Genomic DNA, 14,191 nt, shown 5'->3' with positions numbered 1-14,191 from the left:
GAAGCAGATTATAGTGCAAAAAATCCCTGTGCACAACCCAACCGCACATGGCCAGGACTGTTTTATCTGCACCACCATCCACTCCTCTCTCCAGGCCCACATACTTGGATTATTTTGAGGCAAATTCTTAGCATCACATCATAAATCATCACACCAAGGATTTATCCACAAATCCTTCTAACTTCCTAAATGTGCAGTCAGTGTCCAAATGTTTGGTCATGTTTACAGTTGACTTGTTTGTATCAGGATTCCCAAGTCCACAAATTACACTCATTTGAAATGTCTCTTATCATCTGTAGAGTTGAGCACATTCTGAACTCTGCTGGTTGAAATCCAGAGGTGTCATGTAACGTGGTTCTCTGGGCTCATCTTTCCTATAAATTGGTGGTTAGATCAAGATGGTGCTGGGTACACCCCACTGTAACCCATCAGAAGACAGGTAATGCCTGGCACTCCTTATTCAGAGTGTTAGGACTGGTGAGAGGGTCCCGGAGTTCTTGGCCTCATCTATCCATTTATGATGAATTTCCCTTTGGTATTTTACTTCAAGGTTTTAGCAGCCATTGATGATCAGTGCTTAGATCCACATTGTCATTAAGGGATGCAAAACAGGGATTTAAAAAAAAATTCTGGTTTTCCTCTTGTACTTGTTAGCTGGGATTCTTCTATAAAAAATAACTCAAGCTCTGGCCAGTTTGGCTCAGCGGTTAGAGCGTTGGCCTGTGGACCAATGAGTCTTGGGTTCAATTCCACCCAAGGGCACATACCTTGGTTGTGGTTCGGCCCCCAGACCTGGTTGGGGTCATGTGGGAAGCAACCAGTCGATGTGTCTCTCTCACATCGATGTTTTTCTCTCTCCCTGCCATTCTATCTGAAGATAAATAGAAAAATATCCTCGGGTGAGGATTTAAACAAAATAAGAATAACTCAAAACTAAACAAAAACACCTCATTTACTCACAGACACAGAGAACAGACTGACGGTTGCCAGAGGGGACAGGGGTTGGGGGACTGGATGAAAGATGAAGGGCAAATTGATGTCACAAAATAGTCACAGGGATGAAAAATACAGCTTAGGGAATATAAGCAATATTGTTGTAATAACTATGCATGGTGCCAGGTGGGAATATAGGGGGGACACTCTGTAAAGTATATGATTATCGAGCCACTGTGCTGCACACCTGAAACTAATAGAAAATAATACTGAATGTAAACTAGAACTGAAAAATAAAAGGTTTGTTTTTGCCTTATTTTATTATTTATCAACTATTTGCTCACCATGAAGCACAGGTCATACAGAAAAGGCAGAATTCCACCCCCCCTTATACCAGTTTCCAAATAATGAGTTTTCAACTTATTGCAGTTTTTTTAATGCTCAAATCACCCTACCTTTATGTAGCCAGTGGGCCCCCTGAACTTTTGACTTCACACCACGCAAAGAGTTTTTCCAGGCCCATTTTCCAAGGAGCCCCGGTACCTTGTAATGCGTTCACACGTTTGTGGTAAATGGAGTATTTCATAGTATGGGGTGGGGTTGGAGGGAAAGAGATTGGGGGTCGGATTGCAGTCCACAGAGCGAGGCTCTGAATGAACCGCCCTCGGAGCGCTTGGGTCGGTCCGTCCCGAGGAAGCAGACATCTGGTATCCGGGTCTGAGGCCATCCCCACTCCGGTGCAACCTGCTGCCACCAGAAACAACGTGGCTTTTCTTTCTTTCATTTTGAAAAAAGCAACAATGAAAGAATCTTCTCCTCTTCTTATTATAAAACCTATGAAAGTCCTTCATGCTCCTCTCCCTCAGAGACCAGCATAGTCGACAGTTGCAGTTGTTTGATGCAGACCTGTTTTTGCCCACAGAAACAGAGATGGATGTTGGAAGAAAAGCTCGTTCGTTCTTCCAAAGCAGGACCCGTAGCCCACACACTCGTCTCTAAACCATTCCCCACTGAGCAGCAGGCTTCGAGTCAGTACAGACAGCTCGTCCCTTCTCGTATCCGTACGGTGTCCATTTATTTGTCAAAGCCTATCTTCATGAACCTTAAGTTGATTTGGGGTTTAGTTCAACCCAATCCAATAAACACTGAGTGTGTGCCTGTGCTGAGAGAGGCACTCTGAGCTCAGCGAGATGACGGTCGCTGGCTGTGGCTTTGGGCAACAGGGGTCACGGAAAACACACCAGGCTCACGGACAACCGAGATGCACATTTGGGCTCCGCCTCTCACTAAACTGGTGACATTGTCTAATGACTTCACATCGGTCAGATCCACCTCCCAGAGCTGCTGGGAAGAGTCAAAGGGCTGGCATCCTGTCCCCTTTGAGTATCCCAGTCAAAGTAGATCATGGCTAACGCGTGTACACACTTGTTTTGTTTTTACTTATTTTTTTTTTCACTGAATTGCTTTAAAAAAAAAAGATGTTTTATTGATTTTTACAGAGAGAAGAAGGGAGAGGGAGTGAGAGAGAGAAATATCAGTATGATAGTGATACACCGTTTGGCTGCCTGCTGCACGCCCCTACCAGGAACTGAGTCCACAACCCAATCATGTGTCCTGAGCAGGAATTGAACTGACAAACTGGACGATGGCCAACAAACTGAGCCACACCAATCAGGGCTGAATTATTGCTTTTAGATGTAATTGAGAACAGCCTGACCCAAATAAGCTCTCAAAGTGGTATCATAGAGTGGTTAACAACACGGGCTCTGGAGTCAGACAGGCTCCTGACACAAGTGTGAGACCTCTGCACCTCCGTTTCTCCATCTGCACAATGGACATGGTAATAATAACTACCTTGTGGGTTATTGGGAGGGGTTAATAACATGATGTATGTGTGTAAACATTTAACTAGTTTATATACTAGTGCTCGCCCAGGGACCTGACTGACCTACACTCCGCATATGCAAATCATAGAAAAGGCAAAAGCCCTGGAGTGAAGAGGCTTAATGACTTTTCCTCTAAAATAAAACACTCCAAGAACCAAGTAGGAGCCAACTGTTAGCATCCCTGCAGGCTTTCTCCCCGGGTGATTTCTGCAGGGCCTTCAGTCTCCCTGGTGTGTTGAATGTGCCGCCTGGTGCCAGGAGCTTGAGTAGTGGGGGCCTGGAGTAGGAAAGTGATACTTAAACCACATGCGCAGGCCCTGGCCGGTTTGGCTCAGCGGTTAGAGTGACGGCCCGCGGACCAGAGTCATAGGTTCAACTCTAGTCAAGGGCATGCACCTTGGTGTGGTTCGTCCCCGACCCTGGCTGGGGTCACATGGGAGGCAACCAATGGACGTGTATCTCTCACATCAATGTTTCTCTCTCTCTCCCTCTCTCACACTCTATATAAAAATCAATGGGCCCTGGCCAGTTTGGCTCAGCGGTTAGAGCGTCGGCATGCGGTCCGGAGAGACCCGGGTTCGGTTCCCGCTAAGGGCACGTACTTCGGTTGTGGTTTGTCCCCGGCCCTGGTTGGTTGTGCGGGTGGCAGCCACTCGATGTGTCCCTTCACGTCGATGTTTCTCTCTCTCTCTCCCTTCCTCTCTCTCCCTCCCACTCTATCTGTACAAAAAATGGAAAAATATCCTCGGGTGAGGATAAAAAAAAAAAAAAAAAAAAAATCAATGAAAAAAATATCCTCGGGTGAGGATTTAAAACACAAAACCACACGTGCAGGAAGTGAAAGCACACTCAGTCCCAGCCTGCCCTGACCCACTTCCACTCTGAGCACACTGGTCCCTCAAGGCAGAAGTGACGATTTCTGTCAGCATGAACTAACTCCCAACGGCTGCGTAAACCTACTTAGCCCTATTAGTTGCTGTGGGTTTTCCAAAATTTGTGATCTTCATATCAGTGGTGTTCGCCCTAATTTCCAGGTCCTTGTCCCATGACCCGCGTCTGATTCTAGCTAACCAACCTCTCAGGGATGGACCAAGAGCTTTGGCCAAGCTTCACTGTGCCATGGGGATTGCCCGAGGATGCTGTATCAGTTTCCCAGGGCCGCTGTAACCAAGTACCACAGATTGAGTGGCTTGAATCAACAGAAATTTATTGTTTCACAGTTCTGGAGGCGAAGGCCCAAGATCAAGGTGTCAACTGGGCTATTCTGGCTCTGAAACCAGTAGAGGAGAATTCCTCCTTGGCTCTTCCTAGCTCCTGGTGGTGCCCAGCAATCCTTGGTGTTCCTGGCCTCATAGCTACAACCCTTCAATCTGTGCCTCCATTGTCGCATGGTGTCCTGTGTGTCTGTCTCTGTCTCTATGTCTTTTCTCCTCTCTTGTAAGGTCATCATTACATTGAATTAAGGTCTACCCTACTCTAGTATGAGCTCATATTAACAAACTGCATCTTCAATGACACTATTTTCAAATAAGGTCATTCTGAAAAACTGGGGGTTAGGACTTCAACATATCTTTTGAGAGAGACACAATTCAACTAGCAGGTGCTTTGCTAACTAACTGCTCTTATATTTTAACTTTGGCTTCTTGAAGTCCTTTTAAAAGTTTTTTGATATTTTTTGTCTTCTCCTGCCCACCCCCTCACAAAAAAATCTGTGAATTAGACAGAACAGGTTGTATTGCCCAGTTTTTTAATAGGGAAATTGGAGTAAAAAACAATGAAACAGTTTGTTAAAAGTAGACGTGACCATAGAATCCATGTCTCTTGACACCTAATCCATAGTTTCTAATTCACACCCTTCCCCCAAGCCCAGATATTTGTCAGCTCAGGGTTTCTCAAATACCGGGATGGCAGGTAGATTCTAGTCAGTCCCCAGAGTAACATTTACTTTTAAAAATAAAGATGCAGCCCTGGCTGGTTTGGCTCAGTGGTTAGAGCGTTGGCCCTTGGACCAACAACTCAAGGGTTCAATTCCAGTCAAGGACATGTACCTTGGTTGCGGTTCATCCCTGGCCCTGGTTGGGTTCGTGCGAGAGGTAATCAGTCAATGTGCCCCTCTCACGTTGATGTTTCTCTCTCTCTCCCTCCCTCCCTCCCATTTTATCTGAAGATAAATGGAAAAATATCCTTGGGTGAGGATTAAAAAACAAACAAATAAAGATACATTTGCAACTGAAAGGTCAATGGTTGCTGATCCCAAGAGGATCCGAACAGCTTCCTCCTGTCTGCTCCAGTAGAGAAACAAGGCCCTGCTAAGAGAATTCCAAAAACCCTGATGTTGTGTTGGGCCTCGCTTCCTTAGAGGAATTGTCCCTCTCCTGTTCCATGTGAGCCTGGTGGGCTAACAGTCTTAGGCTCCTGTCACCACCAACATTCCAGGGAAGAACACAGGCCTTAAGTTACACCCATCAGATTCTCTCTCCTGGCCATTGAATGTTGAGTGGGCCCCCACAGGGAAGACAGGGCTCGGAGCTGAGTCATGCGTGGCAGGCACATGGGGAGATAGCTCCCAAGTCGCAGTGCTGAGACTGCCAGGACTACTCAGCTCCTGTCCTCCCTACGCCTTGTTGCTCATCTCTTCCCATTGTTCGCAACTGAAGAGCCGGCACATGGCTCCTTCTGTAGGAGGGAGACCAGATGACTGTCCTGCCGTGGGATTCAGCAGTCTCGGGACCGTGAAGTCTGATCCCTCCTCTAAGTAAAGCTTGAGAACATGGCTCAGTGACTTCGGCTGGGGAGCTCATAAAAGAACTTGTGCTTAGAAGGATGGTATAGAGAAGACATGTGGAACTTAATACCCCACCGACCTGGGCCCTGTAGAAGATACCAGGACTTGGAGCTACAAGTTCAGACCTTAGGACCATAATAAGCTCCTACTCTGCATTTCAACATCTGCCTCTTGTTTTCTCAACTCCTGTAACAGATAAACCCCCAAATCACAGTGGTTTAAACAACAACGGTTTATTTCTCATTCATGAAGAGTCAGTTGAAGCAGCACATGATTCAAAGACCTGGGCTCTTCTGTCTTGTAGTTCCCCTGGGACCTCAGAGTCATTTTTTATGTCCTACAAACTGGGAGAGAGTGTGGCAGATCCTGCAAGAGGTTTGAACATGCCAGGTCTGAAAGAGGGTTCAAGCAGGGCATTTCCTCTGCATCTACTCGACTTGAGCTCCATGAGGACAGGCACTCTGTGTTGTTCACCATTCTGTCCATTCACTGAAACACAGTCCATGGTCACGCCTATCTGCAGGGGCAAGAAATGCAATCTAGCTGTGGCCAGGAGGTATAGGGGGCTTTGATGAACACCAGTAGTCTCTGCCTCACAGATCTCCGTGGTTGTCTTTTTCTTTCTCCTACTTCTTAAATGTGAGTGTGTCTCAGGTTCTGCCTCACCTCTCTTCTTTCTCTTTGTCCCCTGCCCCTCTTGCAACTCGGAGAGGAGGTACCTCTCTAATCTATGGAGACAGCCCTCACGCTGACATTTCTAAATAGTCATTGGAAAGCTATGAGGCTTTCAAAACAACTCCTGTATCTTTGTTTCTTGTCCTGCACTCTCTAACCTGAGGTCTAGTCCTGCCACTCATTCATTTAGCTAGCAAATATTTATTGAGCCCTCTCTGGGTCCCAGTTCTGCAAGGGAAAATTTTTTTAAGTGCCTGAGTCAGAAGCTTACATTTCACATATTATTGAGAAGTCAATTCAAAGGAAGCAAGAGATGAAAAGGGGGGAGTGAAGGAGATAGAGAAGGGGAATAAGTACAAGGAGATGAGTTTCCAAGCTGACTACAGATTTGCAACAAATGCAGCTGTTGCTCAGACCAAGGACATCTCCAGCAAGGCCGTGTGGACGTGTGCAGCTCAGAATGGTCCAATGGCAGGGGGGCAGGGTGTGGGGTAAGTTTGAACTTCTACTTGCTGGTTTCTTTTTTCTCTCGTCTTAGTTGATCAGAGCCTTGCCTGTAGGCATTTAGTCCCTACACTTCTTTTTTTGTTATTGTGAATCCCTTTTCAACATTGATTTTTAGAGAGAGTAGAAGGAGGGTGGTTGGGAAAGAAAGAGAGAGAAATGTCAATGTGAAAGAGACAGATCAATCAGTTGCCTCCCACATGCACCCTGACTGGGCCAGGGATCGAACCTGCAACCCAGGTATGTGCCCTTGACCAAGAATCAAACCCACAACCTTTAGGTGTGCAGGCTGACACTCTAACCACTGAGCCACACCAGCCAAGGCTTCTGCAATTCTGATTTATATTCCTATATTCCTGGCCTCCTCAGGCAGCTACTGAGAAGCTAGGGTCCCTGGAAGACCACCAGCGCAGTGCAGGCCCAGCACCAGCTTCCTCTCGGTTGGCTCCCTACTTGTGGGCTCCTTGGCCAGGAAAACAGCACAAGCCATCACCAGAATGGGCAGGAAGCAAGACAAGGGGCTGGGGCTGGGTGGGGTGGAGGGAGTCAGGGCCAAAGCGTGAAGCAGTGGTCTGGGGACAGAATCGTGAACAAAACAGCTCTCAGTGAGCTTACTTAGCGTTGTGGAAATGTCCTGCTGGTACATCAACCTCAGTTTAGAAGAAATAGGAGCTCTGTAAGCCCTTCCCCCTTACTGTGTTTCCCAGCTCAGCTAGTGGCATCACCGTCCCCTTGGCTATGCAGGCTCCGTCCTCCATCTGCCTCACAGTCCTTCCCACTCCCCCAACACACCCTCGGGTTCAGTTACTATTTACTGAGAGCCCTCGAAATGCTAGACGTGCAAGAACAAAGGATGCCTTGCTCCCCACCAAAGACACAGCCCCCAGCTCAGGGCGTGACACACAGTAGGTTCTCTGTAATAGCTGCTGAATGATTGAACAGATCCGTCATTTAATCTTCACAACAGCCCCGTTGGTTATGTCACAAAATCACTTCTGTGACTTGTTTTCTTGTCCCCGTGCCCCTAGTCATTACCTTTCACCAGGAGTATTTCAAGCACATCTTGGTGCTCTGATTCTGGCCTCTCCTCCTTTCTGAAACTTGGCTCCACGCATTTCCTCCCCTGCTCCAAACTTCCCACCGGCGCCCCACTGTGCACCAATGAAATCCGAGCTGATGGACTTCCAGGGCTCCCCAGGGCCTTGCCTCAGTTTGACCTTCGCTCTTCACTCATCTCTTCCCCCCTGCACCCAATAAAATCACCCCCATGTTCTCATTTTCACACTATTGCTCCGAGGATCCATTCCACCCTGTTCACCAGAGAAGCACGCTTCCCAACACGACCCCTTGTCAACGATTGTGAAGATCACAGTGAAGAGATGCCAGACACAGTGCTGAGAAAAACCGGGTGGAAACCTCAGCCCCGTGGGGTGCGTTCTGTGAGGCAGTCTGCCCCCTGTGGAGCCTTTCTCGTGCACTGTCTCTTGTGCCAGGCTGAGATTCAGCATCTCCTCACCACACCCCAGGTCACTCCTGGTATTGAACCTGACTCCCACCTCCACTTACCACACACCTGCACAGGTTTAGATCCTTGCATCCTTCTGATTCAAATCCCTCCTTTCCATAAAGTCTTTCCTCCTCTAGAAATCTTCTAAATCCCTACAACCCTTTCTCACACCGCTACATCTCACACTCCTTATACCAGTACTAGCACCATGTTTACTTCCACTGATAAAATGTAAGTATCCATTTTGTGTTCCCCAAAGGGTCTGACAGACTCAGATAATTAAATGACTGCTGCATGCAAGAGGGAAGGAAGGAAGGACATTCGATGAATGCAGCGTCAGGGCCTCCCTCGCAGGGTGGAGTCTGTCCATCATTCTCCACTGGAGCATTGGTCATAGGAAGAAAAGGGAAGTTGCTGACTCTAGATTCACGTGGACAGAGGAAGTGGGGACTAGAGTCTAGGATGGTTGGTGACTTGGCTGCCAAAGGTGTTAATGATAGTTCTGCAAACATCCCCTAAAGGTGTAAGTTTCAGTCCCATGTGCAGAGGCTGAGGACCAGCTGAGGATAGCACACTTCCCCTACCCTAACTGTAATAGGCAGTTAGACAGATGTGAGCAGAGCAAGGGTGATGGGCCAGGTACAGAAGGTCACCAGGGCAGAAAATCCTGCATGCCTAGCAATTGGAAAAGCTGGGAGAAGAAGGACCTTGCCCCAAGGTAACCTTTCCTCCCCTAGCATATCACTGGTCATGCAGTTTGGATCTCCTGACTTTTTTTCCCCTAAAGATAACATCTAGGCCTCACCTATATTTCAGCTCCAGGCCCAGAAAAGCAGCAAAACCAGACAAGTGAGGCTGTGGCTGCCCCAGGATCAGCTGCAGTGACTAATAATCCCCTGCCCTGGTGCCAACTAATCAGCAGACACCAGGACCCTTATAGAGCACACCTGAAAAGCTGATAGTCCATTGAGACCCTCCCCTGAGATCTCCCCTACGATTCTCACCTGCAAGAACGAGATAAATACCCTCAACACAAAGGATCCAGAGCACACTCCCCACCAGGGGAGCATGCTTACACCATTCCCTTCCCCTGCTTCTTCCCTCTAAGGGACTCCACAACACTCGAAACCAGAGGAGCTTTGGGCAGTGGCAGCTCATCCTAGGCTAACCCCCTAAACCTGCCTCCAAGGCCCCTTCTCTCTGATTCCCACTGAGCCAGAGCAGCCCAGCCTAGGCTCGCCCATTGCTGCTTCTCGTCCTTCCTTGTTTCTCTGTCCTAAGCGTGTTTTCGCTGAAGCCAATAAATTCTTGCTTGCTTTGCTGCTCTTTGTCTCTTGACTGAAATCTTTCTTTCAAGAAGATAAGAACCAAGGTCTTGTCAACTCACCAGTAACATGTTTGATGCCATAACTAGTACTGTTTTGTGACTGGTAAGCCAGTCGTCCTTACCACCTTGGCTTGAAGGACGTGACTGTGTTTTCTCCCTCCTTGCATTGTTTTATCTGGACATGAGGTACTCTCTCTTTCTCTCTCTCTCTCTCTCTCTCTCTCTCTCTCTCTCTCTCTCTCTCTCTCTCTCTCTCCAGATTACACTGTGCGGGCACAGGACGAGGACTTAAAACCTGTTAGGGTGCTCACTGCTAGAAGACTCCTGTAACAGGATGAGTTGGTCATGGAATGGAGAAGTGTGCACTAAGCACCCTGCTGACTGCAAGACAGCATCCATGGACCCAGGAACACTGTAAAATCACACCACGCCCTTCCCTGTGGCTCTCCCCTGTCAGGTTAGTAGTTCCAATGGAGAGAGAGAGGTCTGGGGCCCTTTGGCTGGAAGAATGTTCTTTTCTTCCCTTTTTCTTCTTTCCTTTGAGTCTGGAGTTTAATTCAGAATGACTTTCTTTGAGTTTTTTTTTTTTTAATCCTTGAGGTGGAGCTAAAGGTTAAGGATTGGGAAGAACCTAGACTATAGATAAGGATTGAGATAACTAAGAACAAGAGAAACAAAAATAGATGGCTGGTTTTAAACTTTGGCTTTTTGATTGGAATTGCTTTTTGAGGGTCTGAAAAAAAAAAAACTGTTAACTCATAAATGAGGGCCTAAACTTGTTTGGCTTCAAAGACAAGGGGCACTTCCTCCTGCCAGCTTGAATTTCGGGCATACTTAGGTGACTAAGAATCTTTGCAGAGGATTCCCCATAGGGAATCTCAACTCAACTTTAATTAAATATTTGACTCATCTGAGGACACACATATAAATGTTGACTACCTAGTGTTCAGAGTCCTCACAACTGTATTAGACAGTGGGTAGAGAAACCAAGACACTTAAGGTTTGAGATGACTCAGGACATAAAAGCCCCTTGGAGCTCAACCCACAAACAGCACACTTCCAACCCACTCTGCAACATTACTAGAAAATGTGTGCAGAGCCTGCAAATCCCAAAATAAAACTAAAATCAACAAGTGAAATTGTGCCTCCAAGGTTGGAAACCCCCAACCTCCAACCCCCTTAATACTTCTGCAGCTATACAATTAATAAAAAGCTTTTACTTTCAAGTACTTACATAAATGGGAAGAATTAACTAGAAGCAACTTAAGATAGCCAAAATATAGCTCTTTTGATGCCTAAATTAATTTTTGCATGCAAAATTAGAAAGAAAAAAAAAAAAAAGCCAGCTCTAAAACTAAAACTGAATGAATGAGAAGCTTTTCTTGATTTGAAATTAGAGGCTACTAGGAGAAGCACAGGTAGATTGCACTCAGGATAGAAGAACCAGCAAGACCAGTCTTAAGCAAGAGGGGAGACAAGAATTGTATACATTCCTTGTATTAGAACAGAACTAAGGAATAGGTTTGCAAAAAAAATTTAACTTAACTGTTAGAGAATATGGCCCTGGCTTTTCTGACCTATTCCAATTAATATACCTACTGGTTTCTGGGAGCAAAACAACAGAATAACTAAGTAGGGTGTGCTGGAAGACTGCTGGGGGAGCAGTCTGTTTTTACTGTAGAGAGCCAGGTCACTTTGAGAAGGGTTATAGAAAACTGGAATGGAACAAAAGAGAGCCCCTGGGCAGAAAGTGACAGAACTTCCTGCACACTGTTAGTCATCTCCAATGGGTCCACCACTTTTGGGGGGAATTACAGAAATTAATGAAAGAACAACAAGTCAGATCTTTATTCCTGATGTCAGGAGCTGCCCGGCTAAGCCTCCTTATGCATCTTGGGGAATGAGAAAGTTGAGAGATAGACTGGCGGGCTCAGCTACTCAAGGCTAGGGTGTGTACCCAAACCCCAGCAACATGGGGTCGGAAAGGAAGGAGATGCCATCATTGAGTTTAGAGACACTGTCTCCAGCACAAGACTGGGGGTGGATTATATGGTAAAACTAGCTGAGTCTGAAAACCCAGGCACTGAGCAGGGGATGCTCTCCTTCAAGCTCATTATAGGTGAGGGAAAATGGAGATACCTGTTCTTCCCATACTCTCCTCCTCTATTCTCTTCCAGATGGGAAACTAACCCTCCATTCCTCTAGGATGCATCCTCAAGAACTGATCAAAATCTGACCCCCAAAAGCTAAAGAAAAAAATATTAGTTTTCTTTTGCAATACAGCATGGCCCCAATACGAACCGGGGAACCAGGAGACCTGGCCCAAGAATGGAAGCCTTAATTACAATACCATTCTCCAGCTAGATCTGCTAGATTTTTTCTGCTGTTGTCAGGGCAAATGGACTGAAGCCCCATACATCCAAGCCTTTATGGCCATAAGGAACAACCCAGACCTTTGTAAGACTTGCAGCTAGACCTATTTTGCCGGTCCCAGGGAAATGGATGGAGGTCCCATATACCCAAGTCTTTATGGCTTTCAGGGATGACCCTAACTGTGTACTACCTGTAAACTACGTCTCTCTGTAATTGCTACAGAGCCTGAAAGAAAAATATACCCAGATGGAGAAAAACAAACATTCCAAAAATGAGTGAATAAATTTGTCAATTCTTTGCCAACATTTGGGTGGCAACCCAGTTCTTTAGATATTACAAACAACTGTCCTTGTTTTACAAATGAAGTCTTTATAGGGCCAGAGGTAGGGCTCCAGAAATAATTCAAAGGCCACCAAATTTTATCTGGGGCATCTTTTAAAATGCAAGTTTCTGGGTGGCAATCCTTATTGAAAGGGGGAAAAAACCCTTAGCCATCTGAGCAAATCAAATTAACTTATTTCAGCTGGTAAATATTGATTCTGGGCAAGCCTAAGTTCACCTACTTTTGGCCTTTTATTACAAAAAAGCTAGAAAATAGATTTGGATCTATTAATAAATAGCTTTATTAGATGTGTCTCTCAAAGGTACGAGCGTGCTTGCCAATGGAAGAGCCTATGTTTCTAGAAGTCATAAAATATATTTGCCCATATAAATCATGCTAATTGCTTACTTTTTAGTTGTCACTTAAAATTTAAGGTTTCTAAAAGTTAAGAATTTTAGGGGGCCCGAGAAGGGACACGCCAGAGTGAGGCCGCAGGGACTGAATGAGTGACAGACACTCTACACGCAGACGCCGTGGCCACTTGGGCCTGCACGGACCCTTTGCCCGAGTGTAGAATGAGCCAGGGAGACTCAAACCCAGAAGCCATCCCACATGCAGCGGAAGATATTCAAGGAGATGACAGATGGAAGTCTCAGCACAACAGATTTGTCCTGGATTGTAAAGACAACGAGCCTGACGAGCTGTTTGTGGGGGACTCCACGGTGCAGTTAATGCAGCAACATGAGAGATGGCGAGAGCTTTGGAATTGGAGGAGATACAACAAGACATGTTTTGTGGAGGCTAAAGAATGGAGAACTGGAGAATATGAAACCTAAGGTCATCGTTGTCTGGGTAGGAACACACAACCATGAAAATACGGCAGAAGGGGTAGCAGGTGAAATCGAGGCCTTCGTACAACTTATCAACACAAGACAACCACAGGCCAAAATCATTGTATTGGGTTTATTACCTCCAGGTGAGAAGCCCAACCCTTTGAGGCAAAGAAATGCCAAGGTGAACCCACTCCTCAAGGTTTCCCTGCCAAAGCGTGCCGATGTTCAGCTCCTGGATACAGATGGGAGCTTCGTGCGCTCGGACGGTGCCATCTCCTGCGGCGGCCTGTTGGATTTTCTGCATCTCACAGGAGCAGGCGACACAAAGATCTGCAAAGCCCTCCACGAACTCATCGTGCAGTTGTTGGAGGAAACACCTGAGGAGAAGCAAACCACCATTGCCTGACTGGCTCCCATCAGTGTTAACTGCACCCGGCTTCCTCAGATCAGTTATGTCACTGGCACTACAGAGCCCTTCTCTTTCTTACGGCACTTCGCACTGTCGAATGTTCCTGGATGTTCATATCTAGTGTTTGAAAGGGAGGAGGGATTTAAACCGGGCCTGTACATGGGTTTGTTTGACACAGGAGAAAAATTAGTCAAGGGAGATTGTTTAAATTTATTTGAAACCAGCCCTGGCCTGTTTGCTCAGCGGTAAAGCGTCGGCCTGCGGTCCAGAGAGACCCGGGTTCGGTTCCCACTAAGGACACGTGGCTCGGTTGCAGTTTGTCCCCGGCCCTGGTTGGTTCATGCGGGTGGCAGCCACTGGATGTGTCCCTTTCATGTTGATGTTTCTCTCTCTCTCTCTCTTCCTCCCTCTCCCTCCCACTCTATCTGAACAAAAAATGGAAAAATGTCCTAGGGTGAGGATAAAAAAAAAATTTATTTGAAACCAGAAGGGGACTTTTTAGTTGTATGTGTGACACACAGTCTTACCTAGAACAACATCGAGCCTAAGTACTGAACAAAATGAAGATTCTTTTCTTGGCCTTTCTTTCTATGGATTATGTCATATATAATAATGAACAGAATCATACCTGAAAAAA

General features: G+C 46.4%; 1 pseudogene; it reads left to right on the top strand.

The window, feature by feature from the left end:
- Positions 1 to 12,887: 12,887 nt before the first annotated feature.
- Positions 12,888 to 13,551, top strand: LOC118637562 (annotated as a pseudogene).
- Positions 13,552 to 14,191: the final 640 nt, after the last annotated feature.

Source organism: Molossus molossus, unplaced genomic scaffold (assembly GCF_014108415.1).
Source record: "Molossus molossus isolate mMolMol1 unplaced genomic scaffold, mMolMol1.p scaffold_m16_p_20, whole genome shotgun sequence".
Classification (NCBI taxonomy): domain Eukaryota; kingdom Metazoa; phylum Chordata; class Mammalia; order Chiroptera; family Molossidae; genus Molossus; species Molossus molossus.
Note: the sequence above shows the minus strand (reverse complement) of the source record. Positions and strands in the feature narration are given on the sequence as shown.